We start from the raw sequence: 13,468 nt of genomic DNA on the forward strand, positions 1-13,468 counted from the left end.
CATATGCATCCACAGAGACAACTTTAGCAGCACATATAAGATCTATACAGGTTCATGTCACACAAAAATTCCTACACTGAGAAGGGGAAATAGACGCAAAGTCCCACCCCTAACCAATTTTTTATTTTTTTCCTGGAGTTTTTTTTTTTTTTGAGGCAGACACACACACACACACACACACACACACACACACACACACACACACACACACACACACACACAGAGAGAGAGACAGAGACAGAGACAGAGACAGAGACAGAGATAAGACAGAGAGAGGAGAAAGAAGAGAATGAAAGTGAGCTTAGATGAGTAAGGAGGGCAGGAGGATTTGGGAGGAGTTTGGAAAGGGAAAATAATATGTAATATGATCAAAATATATTGCAAAAAAAGATTTTAAATACAAATTAAAAAAGAAGATTTCAATAGAAAGCAACAATTGTAAGGATATTAATGGAGAACTCTGTACTGCTTCAGCTCATATGTACATTGTATGCTGCTTAAATCATATTAAATATATTTATACCCTAAAAATATATTACTTATTTATGGTGAAAATAAGTTTTTATTGATTAGTTTCTTTCTGTTATAATTCTTTTTTCTGTATCCTATGAGTTTTGGCATGTTACTTCTCTACATTTCATTCATTTCAGAAAATTTTTCCCTTTTATTCTTGGATTCTTCCTTGATCTATTGCCCGCTGAAGTGTCCATTTTCCATGCATATGTATAATTTTCAAATTTTTCTTTTTCTTTTAAATCTTTTCTGGTTTTATTGCAATTCAGTCAGAAAAGATACCTAGTAGAATTTAAGTTTTAAAGGATTTAGGGAGGCTATTTTGTGGCCTGTCATAAGCTTTTTTCATGGAGAATATTCCTTGTGTTTACATGATCTAACTGATATGGGATGGAGCATTCTATGGGTGTCTGTTAGATCCCTTTGGCTAAGCGCTCAGTTGAACTCTTTCTACGCTGAGTTTGTGTCTACATAATCTCTGCCTATTTGAAATTGGATCATTGAAGTCTCTATTAATTCCATTCTCTTTCATATGGCTCTTTGTGCTCATGTCTCCAAAATTTCTAAGCAGACAGATTTTCTGAACCTGTAGTCAGTTTTGTTATGTCAGCAGTGGATGATGCCCAGATCAATGCTTTCTGGGAGTCTGGCATTGATATGTTGTCACTGTTTCAGCACTAGTGGGCAATCCAAGCCCAGGTTTGTCTCAACTATACTGTTGATTCGGAAGAAATAGGAGAGTAGTCAGTTCCCATATGCCTCTCCCTGGGGCTAGGGTTGGCCCAGATGCCTCATCCATAGCGTGACTGATGGTTAGAAACTGTGGGATTCTGGCTGTTTCTGGACAGAGTCACTAGGTTCTTATGTAATACCTCTGTCCAACAGTAATGACAAACTATGTCACACCCTGAGCTTACCAACTGCCGAGACCAGAAACATACTGGAGGGGGACCAAAACCCATGGTACAATGGAATACCCTTTGCCGAGGTGTTGATGTGATCCAAGATTGCTGCAGCTGGTCATAAATGACACCGGACCAGAAGTCCAATATACGGGGACCATTTATCTTTCCTTGGCAAACTGAGCTGTTCCAGAAGCTCCATCCACAGGCAGGCCTGGTGATGGGGGGCTGATGATATCTGTCCAATAGTAGGTTTTACTAGAATCACCTGGAGTTATTGGTAGGAATTTTGTACTTATTATTTTGTCCCACCTTCTGTGATTGGCATCTTCTACTTTGTTATGCTACCCAAGAATGGAGTAGTCTTGGTGAAGGAGTTGCCTTGTCTGACTAATTTGACTCCAAACTGTGTTGGCCTGAGTCTCCCTCAATCAGGAAGCGAACTTACCGTCTCAGGGAGAAGGCAGGTGTGGCCAAGGCCCACACCAAGGCTGGGAATGACGGTCTCAAATTCAAATCCCTTGCAAACCCATGAGTGCAGAGAGTGAGTGAAGTCCTGAGTGGATGTGTGTTGTTAACATGGGCTCAGCCATATCAGGACCACAATGCCTCAGACCCATGGGAGTGGCAAAGCCTTCCCCACGTGAGGCTCAGAGGGATGGTGAAGCCTTTCTTGGGTCCCAGAATAAGTGTTGAGTGTGTGCGGAAAATGTCCACTGTAGCTTTCACCCTGCCATATGTTTGCCACCTAAAGACCCTACAGAGATTGTTCCTACCAAGATTAACTAAACTTGTCTCCTTGTTCAGTTGTATGTAATAATCCTGCCTCTTTGTTTATCTGTATATAATGACTGTGCCTCCTTGTTCAACTCTATGCAGTAACTCCGCCATCCCAATCAACCGTATTTAATCAATATGTTGAGCTTCCAGCATGCTGTGGCTTCTCCATCAGAAAGCCCAGTGCATCTTATCCCAGCCTTTCTGTATGCCCACGTGTTTGTCTTTTCTTCATTCTCTCTCCAGTCCAGTCGGCTCAATCCCTAGAGCCAACACAGGTTTATGTAGCATGAATCTTAGAAGGTCTTATTAATAAAAATAAACACAGAGCCAGGTATTGGGGTGAATGTTGAATGATCAGAAAAACAGAACAAGCCACAGCCACCTTACCTTGCCAATTCCTCAGCTGATCCTGTTTCCTCAGACTGGAAGCCTCTGAGTCTTCATCCAAAATGAATCTTAGCTGAACTACTGCTCAAAAGCCTAAAAGCTTAACCAGGCTAGTTCCTGGTCCTCACACCTTATATACCTTTCTGATTCCTGCCATCACTTCCTGGGATTAAAGGCGTGAGTCACCATGCCTGGCTGTTTCCAGTGTGGCTTTGAACTCACAGAGATCCATACAGATCTCTGCCTCTGGAATGCTAGGATTAAAGGTGTGTGCCACCACTGCCTAACCTATATGTTTAATATTATGGCTGTTCTGTTCTCTGACCCCCAGATAAGTTTATTAGGGTGCACAATATATCAACCACAGGTTTATCTCCTCTCCATTTGGTTGGCTTTCAGTAAAATAAGTAAGAAATCTCAGAGTACTAAGCCAGCTCAAGGCTAGGAGGAGAATTGTATTAATGAAGGTCCACCATCCACTGGGGGATATTCCTTTACACTGTGTGAATATATGTCACTGTGATTGGTTTAATAAAGAAACTGACTGTCCAATAGCTGGACAGGATAAAGTTAGGGGGAGAGCCAAATGCTGTGAAGAAGAAGGGAGAAGTCAGAGGAATCACAAGCAGATGCAGAGAGAAGCAAGATGGGCATGTCATATGGAGAAGAGGTTCCAAGCCATATGGCAAAGCATAAATAAGAAATATAGGTTACTAACTGTCATCATAGAGACTTCATCCAGTAACTGATGGGAACAGATGCAGAGATCCACAGCCAAGCATCAGGCCGAGCTCCAGGAGTCCAGTTGAAGAGAGGGAAGAGGGATTCTATTTGCAAGGGGCATCAAGATCATGATGGGGATACCTACAGAGACAACAGAACCTAGCTAGTGGGAACTCATGAGCTTTAGACCAACAGCTATAGAGTCTCCATGGCATTGGACTAGGCCCTCTGTAGTGGGTAGCTGCTCCAGCTTTGACCTGGAAGTAGTACCCTAGTGAGTGGTAACTTCTGGTAACTTTTTCATATCATATGTGTTTTGCTGTCCCTTATTATTATATACATACATTTGTTGTACTAGCATCTCAAAATCATAGGTTCCAAAGTCCCTCCTTCATGCATCCTTCATTTTGGTTTTGTTCTCATCTGGCTCCTTGTTTCTCTCTCATATCACACCACTGCCCATTTGAACCATGTTGCTCCAGTAAATCCATCTACTTTCATTTCACACATACACTACTATTCTCTGACTTAATTGTACTCTGCCCACACCAATAGCTTGTTTCTAATTTCTTAGCTTCCACATGTATTCCATGATAACAGCACAAAATAAAGGATTTGAAGTTAGGCTACTCCACCAAAGAGAACATGCAGTATTTATCTTTTGGGACCTGGATGGGCTCACTCAGTATAGTTTTTCCTGTTCCATCCATTTACCTGGAAATTTTTTATTTCAATTTTTATATCTGAGTGAGAAACATTCCATTGTGTACGTGCATGACATTTTCATTATCCACTTTCTCAGTTGGTGAGCATCTAGATCGATGTCATTTCCTAGCTATTGTGAATAGAGTGACAGTGCACATGGATGTGAGAGTATCTCTGTGGTAATATAAAATACCTTTGGATACATGCCCAGGAGCTGACTAATGGATCATGTGGTAGACATATTTCTAGTTTGTGAGAAACTTTCATACTGATTTCCTTTGGCTTCACTATTTTACACTACCAACAACGGTGTATAAGGGGTCCCCTTTCCAGATATTCATTCTATTATTTGTTGTCATTTGCATTCCCAATGATGACCATTCTGACAAGAATAATGTGGACTTTTATCATGGATTTAATCTGCATTTCCATGACAAAGGATGTTGAACACTTTAAAAAGTGATACCTAGCCACATGTATTTTTATTTTTGTGAACTTTCTGTCCTATGTCTTTTCATGACCTATTTTTAAATTTGGTTGCTTGTTTCTTTGGTGTTTAGTTCTTTGAGTCCTTTGTATATTCTAGATACTAATCCTCTGTTGTATGCATACCTGACACAGAGATCTCTCCCCTCTGTGTGTTGCCTTTAATTGACTATTTCCTTTGATGTGCAGAAGCCTTTTAGTTTCATGAGGTCCAGTTTGTCAATTGATCTTACTTAGTTACTAAATCCTTTTTAGATTCTATGTCATATCCCCTCTTCAAGGCTCAGGGACCATTCATTGCATAAGAGGGAGCAAAGAGTTTATAAGAGCCAGGGGCTAAGAAAGACTGGAGTGAAGTTTGGTCTTCTGGACACAACAGGAATGATGCATTCATGAATTCACAGCAGCTATGGATGCCTGTCCAGTATCAGTATCAAGTCAGTCAATACTCTAGCATGGAGGAAGGAAGAGAACATGTGCCCTCCACCCCTAACTGAAATCTATTGACTTTTGATGGTTTCTCTGGGAGGGAGGGTCAGTTTTCTTTAAGGGTGTGGCCCCTGATAAACACATCACAGCCCACTGGGTGGCCTCACACCCAGGATTACATGGGCAGCACAAATAAGAGTCAGCAGATTATAAAAAAAAAGTAAATAAAAAGATAAAAAAAAAAATCACAACCCAAAGACAGGAAGTTGGGAGGGAGTGGAGAGGTGGGGTTGATCTGGGAGGAGTTGGGGGAGGCATAAAGGGGGGGGTAAATATGATCAAAATATATTATAAGATGTAAGGAATTGTTCTCTCTCTCTCTCTGTGTCTTTAGTTGGTTTTGGTATCAGGGTAATAATAGTAGTTTTGTCAGAACAGTTGGGAGGCCTTCCTTTTATTTCTATTTGTGGAATCATGTGAGTAGTATTGGTGCTTTTTTTTTTTAAAATTCTAGTACAATTTTACAGTGAATCCATCTGGCCTTTGGAGTTTTAAAGTTAAGAAACTTTTTATAACTGCTTCAATCTCATTGCTCAATATGAATCTGTTTATTTGTTTCATCTTGGTTGAACTATGAAATGTTATGCTCATCTATAAATCTGTCCATTTGCTTTAAGTGTTTCAATTTAGTAGCATAGCAGTTTTAAAAATATGTCCCTATGATTTCCTGAATTTCATTAGGATCTTTTCTACTGTTTCCCTTTTCAGTTAAATCTTCATACTTTGGGTCTACTTCCTATTTCTTATAATTTGTCTAAGGATTTTTAACTTTGTTTACTGTTTGCAAGAACCAACTATTCATACCATTGATTCTTTGTATTTCATTTCATTTCTATTAATTAATTTTAGCCCTGATCTTGCTTACCTTTGTATGCCTTCTGCTTTTGGGTTTATTTGGCTCTTGCTTTTCCAAGACATTGCCACTCATCTTTAGGTTATTAATTTGAGATAATTCAGGTTTTTTTTTAAATGTAGGCATTTATCACTATGAACCTACTTGGAAAGTAATACTAGTTTGATGCCAAAATTTTGTCTGAAAAAGTTCAATTTAAGTATCCAAGATAATAAATTGAATATTTTGTATGTTCTAATTTAAATAATTCTACTTAGATTTTCCCCATGTAAACACTGGACATTTTAAATCAAATCATTTTATTTAATTAATTCAAATGAAAAAGAAATCACATAGCAACTTGCCAAGCTTCAAAGTGTATCTCGTGGTGAGCCTCTATACAGTTAGAATGGACAGACTTTAAAATAATTGAAAAGGTCATTTAAGGAGCATTGACCATTGGAAACTCAAGAATTAGTAAATATTGAAGTTTAACTTAAAGGGAAAGAGGAAGTAAAAATAGACTTTACTGAAGGAGAAATATATCAGCATTCATTCCCCACATTTCTTCCTCCCTTCCTACTTTTTATCCCTGCCTTTCTCTTTCACTCTTTCTTTAATTATCCCTGGTCAGTAGGATGGAGTGTCTATTGCATGGTATTGGTTTCTGAAACAGAATACATCAGATGGGATGGGTTAAACAGTATAAATTTATTTTCCCAGAGCTCTGGACTCTAGTAGTTCAAGTTCAATGTGTGGGCAATTTTCCTTTTCCATAGCCTCCCTTCTTTGTGCTCCACATGTGTGTCTTCCTGTTGTGTTCTTCCAAGAATTTTCCTGTGCATCTCTCATGTCTCTCCTTCCCCCTTTTAATTAATATATTTTTTTATCATTAAGTTGAGAATTTCATCCAAGCACACAACTCATTTTGACCATTTTTACATTAACATTTCTTCCTAAATCCTTTTAGATCCACCTGCAGCTCCCCACCTCCTTCCAAATTCCTGTTCTCCTTTTTCTTTACATAATTCATCAGCTCCAATTGTGCTGCCCTTTCTACTTCCGGTGTGGGGCCATCTACCGGAGTGTGGTCTACTTACCATTGTGGTCTACTTACCTTAAGGACTCTGCCTGGGGAAAAAAAAACATAAAATGTCAACAGATTTCAGCTAGAGGTGAGGGACTCATGATCTCTCCCCTCTTCATGCTAGAATGTTTAGTGGCTTGACACTCTTCAGGCAACTACAGCTACTATGATTTCATGGGTGTAGCACTCTTGTCATGTCCAGAATACTTGGTTTTGCTCTTGTCTTTTTTGAACTCTGGGCTCTTAAAATCTTTTGCTCCCTCTTGTGCAATGGTCCCTGAGCCTTAAAGAGAGGATGTGATATGTAGATATCCCATTTGTAGCCGAGCATCACCTGACACTAATTCTCTGTACTTTGACAAGCTATGAATGTCTGCATTAACCACCATCCTCTCTACAAAGAACATACTTTGATGAGGACTGAAGGCTGCACTAATCTATGGGTAGAGAGATGTGAATTTAGAGGGCACCTTAATACTATGTTGACGTAGCTAAATAACAGTAGCAGGTTCACTCCTGGGCCTCCCCAATTATGTGTTCCTGGCCAGATTTACAAACCAGGCTTGTGTTTCCTTCTGTTGAGCAGGCTCCAAAATCCAATCAGAATGTAGCTGGTTATCCTCATATCATTCTTACTACTACTGCACCCATGGGCATGTCTTGCCATGACAGTCATTACTGCTTTTCAACAGGCGGCGCAGCTGGGTAAGACCCTGATTACTTCCCCTAACCCCACTGTGTCACATTGTAGATCAGTTTTCTTTCTCACAGACATATCCTGAAATTTTCATAAGTTTTCTGTAGCTGAAAGCCCTAAATTAATCTCAAGACCAATACAACAAATTGGCTTTTAGACCTTTTCGTTTAACCGTGACACTGAGTTTTCCATTGCAGGGTATTCCGACTGAACATCAGCATTTCTCTTGCCTTTGCTTTCCTATCTAGGCATTTCCATCTTACCTGCTTGCCCATTCATCTCTTACTCAGGAGTCCATCTCTTTGAGTCTTCCCTTTCTTCCTATACCCTCTCTACTATGTTTCATCAATCCCACAATGTAATTTCCGGGTCACATTTTACATCTGCAGTTGTGATGCTTCATGTGTGCCATAGTTTATTAGCTGGCAGGATTTGCTTCCCTAGCATATAAAATAACAATATTAAATCGATATTTTAGAGTCTGTGGAATGCAACATTGTCACATCAAGTGACTGCACAACTTCCTATTTGTGAACTCTACCCACTTTCCCCTATTTCCCTGCCACTTCTCAGGACCATCATCTCAAAAGCAGATCATTTTAAGAGTGCTACAGTAGTCTCTTTTGAGTCTAATACTAGTCTCACAAATTGCCTGGCTGTCCTCCAGCCTCAGTTGTCTGCATTGTAGCCAACATAACCTGTCAAGTGGAAGTTTGTTTTAAGCATGTTTAGTAGGTCTTAACCACGTTTTGTTGCCTATAGACTAAAGCCCAGACTCGTTAGTGTTCATTATGTGCTTGTATGTCAATGTAACTCAACTCTCCATTCTCTCAGGATGCCCCCTCACACTATGATATTATGATGTATAGATCTCGATTCCTTACGGTGTTTGGAAAGGACCTTGTACGGCAGCAGCTCATTCCTATTCTTCCTTTCCTTCCTAACAATTAATTTACCTCCCAGCTTTCAACTTACATGTTAGTCTCCCCAAGAATTTCCTTTGACTTCAAGTCTGGGTTAAAGATATGTGAATAACATTTTGGAATTCCCCACTCAGTATTTACCTCTGGATTGCTCATTTTCTCTGCAGAATAAGATAAATTATATATTTATTAGCATGATTTGTGTTTCTTCTGCTTCATTTCCCTTCTTTCAGTAAGAAAGGTGTTGTTTTTGCCTAGGGATATTTGTGTAAGGCTAAAAAAAAAAAGCCATCGTTTACAAAACAAATTGACCGAAAAGATTAAGACAGCAATACCTATAGGATAGGTTTGGAAATGAAAGCAATTTCCCTGTGCTGTTGCCATAAGAACTAAGAACTTGTTCATATTGCCTGTAAACATTTAAGAAAAGTACTAGGAGGCTGATGGTGCTGTACCACGGGAAAATGCATCCTAGACTCAGGCACTCCAGATTCTCTAAGATTCTATGGATAATAGAATGTTATGGAATGTTTGCCCAGTGGGGTGGGAGATAACGTGGAACAGTGAAATGTAATAGTACCCAGGAGAGAAGCCTAGGAAGTGCTGGATTACAGTGTGGCTAATATTGTTTCTTGCCAGATTGGTGAAGGCTGAACTCTGAAACATGTTTAGGCAGTTTCACCTGAAGTTAAGAAACACCATAGATTTTGATTGGCTACATTTGTGGACTACACTCAAGTCCATAGCATGTTGCCCTTTGAATATAAAGCATCTTTTCTCTTTCATCCTAAAAGCTTTATTCTTTCCCACTCCTCTTTTCCCTCCCTCTTAACCTTCCTTTCTTCTCATCTCAAAGGATTTAATAATACTTAACCTCTGAGTTGCAGATACTTTAAAAGATGAAAGAGATAGGATAAATTGTTCTCTCATTCTCTATTAAGAGACTGAATTTTAGAACAGAAACAAAGACATTAGTGGTAGAAACTCAAAATTTGAATAAGCCTGTAGTTTAATTAATACTACTATACCAACATTGGGGCCCTGGTTTTATCATGGTGTTAAGGTCACATAACTTGCTTATATTGGGAGAGTTGAGGTGATGTTCTGCCCTATTATTTTTTCCTTTGCAATTTCTTTAACAGAGATCTGTGTTCCTGTATAGATGCATCTATTCAGACTTTCTACTAGATTTTGCTATTTTGTTTCAAACATCAAATTTATTAATATATAATTCACATATATTATGAAATCCATTCTATTCAAATTTACAATTCAGAATTGAATAACCACCAGAAGGTTCAATTTATGAAAATTCCATCAGTGCTTCTGGAAGTCCTTTATTTATAGAAATTATTCCTCATCCTGCTTTTCCCACCTCAAGCCCCTGACAACCAGTAGTCTATTTTTTTTCTCTGTGGATTCATCTGCCTTATACAGCTAACAAAGTGACAATGCATAGGATGTCATTTTGTGATTGTTTTCTTTTACTTAGAATATTGTTTTTAAGGGTCTCCAATGTTATGTTTTATGTATCTACTTGGATGTCTTATGGGTGAATAATGTTATATTTTACAGATAAGGTAGGTGTATTTATTATTCATGATTTGATAGACATTGAGTTAGTTCCATATTTTGGCTTTCTATCCAATTGTAGATCCATCTGGAAGTAGAATTTCAATTTATTATTATTAAATTTTAAATCTGTACTTAATACTTTAAGAGGAACTGCCAAGATTTTCTCCAAAATGACCCAGCCATTTCACATTTGCACCAGGAATATGAGGGCTCAATTCACTATGCATTCTTCTAAACACTTTTTATTGTCTACTTTTGAATTCTTAAAGGCCCTAGTGTCAAATGCTATCTCCTGTGAATTAGGTCACTTATCTCTAATGACTAATAAGTTTGGTTATCTTTTCAAGAGTCACAACCATTTGGACAGTCATAGTTCACAGGTTTGGAGGTTATGACTAAAGTCTTTGTCCATTTTAAAATTTAATCGCTTATATTTATATTTATTGAGTTTTAAATTTCCTTATTTTTGAGGAAACAGTTTATCTGATTCTTGATTTTCAAATATATCTTCCTAGTTCATGGACCTATTTTAACCCTGTGATGTTGTCTCTTTGGGAAACAAAAGCTTAAAATTTTGATGATATCCAATTTGCCAATTTTTTGATGTTTTTTAAAAATGCATTTTTTATATGTGCATGGTTGTATATGTTGGAGTAAAATCAATTTGCTCCTTGCACTGTTTATGGATTCCAATAATCAATATCTAGATGTTATGTTTGCAAAGCCAATGTCTAATCCCAGGGATAGATAGATCCTTTTAAGAGGTTTATTGTTTTGCATTTAACTTAAGTTAGTGGATCACTTCAAATAATTTTTATGTCATGCCTGTAAGACATCTAGTTTCATTCTTTAGTATCGGACATAGAGCTCTCTCAATTTAATTCATTAAAAAATTGACTATTTTTTTTGTATTTGTTTCCACTAAAGATGATTTAAAAATAGAAAAGAAAAAGAAATTATATTAGCTTATTGTGCTTTCTTTCAATGCCTGCATTCTGGGAAGCTTATTCCTCCATTGGTACTAGGGAGACCAGTGTCTTGAAAGTGTGTCCTATGGGCAGCTAGAGAGACTCTGTCAGCAGGCTTGTCACAGAGGCAGGTGTCCAGTTTTTCAGTATGAATGTCTTTGCTCAATGTCCACTAGAGCATCCCTTAGATCACAGTGGTTGGGAAGAACTCTTCAGTTCTACAAAGAAATACAATCTAAACTTGTCAACTTTCTGAGATTTATGTCTTCTCTTTCAGAGTTCTGCAAAGCAATGTTTTAATTTCACTATTGTCATATCTAAGCCTATACTGATAACGCATTAGTTTAGGGTAAGATTTTCTCCACATAATATTATACATAGTCCTTTCAACAAATTCTTCATTAAAAAAATATTCAACACCCATTCTAGTCAAAGTTATCTTATATATTCACAAGGATCCTAACCACTTCATATTAATCATATTTTTAGTTTTCATTAATGAATAAGTATATTTTTATGTGTTTTTGTGCTCAAGCTGTGCTGATACCAAGCTTCAACTCTTTTCCTGGAAAGCATGAGGCATGCTGGGAACAGATGATGAATAGAATAAACATGATCACGGTATCCCAAGATATTTGCCAAATGTTTACTTTTCCAGGGGAAGTTTCTTTCTTTTAGCAGGAACAAGATGATTTATATATTTAAATAAATAGTTCAATTAGTTCATAGTTTGAACAGTTACCGCTCCTGTATCTCCTACTCATGCTGTTTTCTTCACATTGATGTCTGCTGTTGAAAGTAAAGTTGTGTTGCTGAAGACAACTTTTTCTGACTAATTTTTATGTCAACTTGATACAGGCTGGAGTTTTCTGAAAAGAGGGAGCCTCAATTAAGAAGATGCTCCCATAAGATCCAGCTGTAGGCCATTTTCCTAAGTAGTGGTTGATGGAGGAGGGTTTAACCCATTATAGGTACTGCCATTCCTGGACTGCCCCGGTTCTGGGTTCCATAAGAAGGCAGGCTGAGCAAGCCATGATGAGCAAGCCAGTAAGTAGCACCCCTTCGTGGCCTGTGTGTCAGCTCCTGCCTTCAGATTTCTTCCCTGTAGGAGTTCCGGTCCTGACTCCTTCCATGATAAACAGTGATATGGAAGTGTAAGCCAAAAAACCCTTTTCTCCCACGTTACTTTGTTCACGATGTTTTATTACAACAATAGTAACCCTAACTAAGACAGCTTTATATTTTTTCTGTGTGCCAAATTTCACTAATAAATATTAAGCAGTGTTTTAAACTTTTATCACTTAGAAGTGATTGGCTCTTTAAATTTTAAAGTTAAGGTAGTCATTATAAGAGAACAGAAAATAAAACACAAATGTGATATATCTATATAGTTCACATGATCTTTCACTTATCATATGTGTAGCTATGGTTAACAACTCAGAAAATATGTTGTGTGTCCATTCAAGAAGCAATCACGTGTCAAAAGAAATTGGTTGAAGAAAAGACATAAATTCTATTTAGACATGGATAACTAAACCAAGACTATGGATACTGATAAGACAGGTATCATCCTCATCCTATATCTGGACTGACTTTCATCTAATTAAGGAAAAGAGGTGCAGAAGGAACAAACTCACCCTCTAACCTACCCTATATTAGAGAACCAAATATGAGACTGAAGAAAAGGATCTATAACCTTGATTTTACATTTCCTCAATGACTCAAGAAAACCGTGGAAAGGAAATAATGTCAGAATCCTTGATTTTTCTTTTGATCCAAGAGAAAAAAAATATTTTCTAGTACAGGCCACATTCTCACCCTCCCTACCTTGATTAAATTTGTAAAATCAATCATAAAATAGGTAATAATTTCTTTTTCTTTTGAGCCACCAGTGCATTTATGGCTGTGCCTTGAGTGTCTAGAAGGTGTGCCTTAGCTTTGAGTTGTTGTCCAGAGTAGTTCTCGCCAGGCGGTGGTGGCACACGCCTTTAATCCCAGCACTAGGGAGGCAGAGGCAGGTGGATCTCTGTGAGTTCAAGGCCAGCCTGGTCTACAAAGCAAGTTCCAGGAAAGGAGCAAAGCTACACAGAGAGACCCTGTCTCGAAAAACTAAAAAAAAAAAAAAAAAAGAGTAGTTCTCAACTGGCTATGGTGGCCCATACCTATAATCTCATAAAAGAGCAAATATTTAGGAAGTGGTTAGGGATTATACTGGTTTAGCAAAGGGATGATTGTATGTTCTCTTCTAAAACTGATGACTTAGGTAGCCTGGGTAATTAACTATGTTTCCAGTATACACAACTCCCACACCTAAGACTCAGGAAACACTGCAAAAGAGGAGGCCAAAGGATTGTAAGAATCAGAGGGTCAGGAAGTTTGCTGTGAGATGGTGTTTCCTAGT

This window comes from Peromyscus maniculatus, chromosome 17, assembly GCF_049852395.1.
Source record: "Peromyscus maniculatus bairdii isolate BWxNUB_F1_BW_parent chromosome 17, HU_Pman_BW_mat_3.1, whole genome shotgun sequence".
Classification (NCBI taxonomy): domain Eukaryota; kingdom Metazoa; phylum Chordata; class Mammalia; order Rodentia; family Cricetidae; genus Peromyscus; species Peromyscus maniculatus.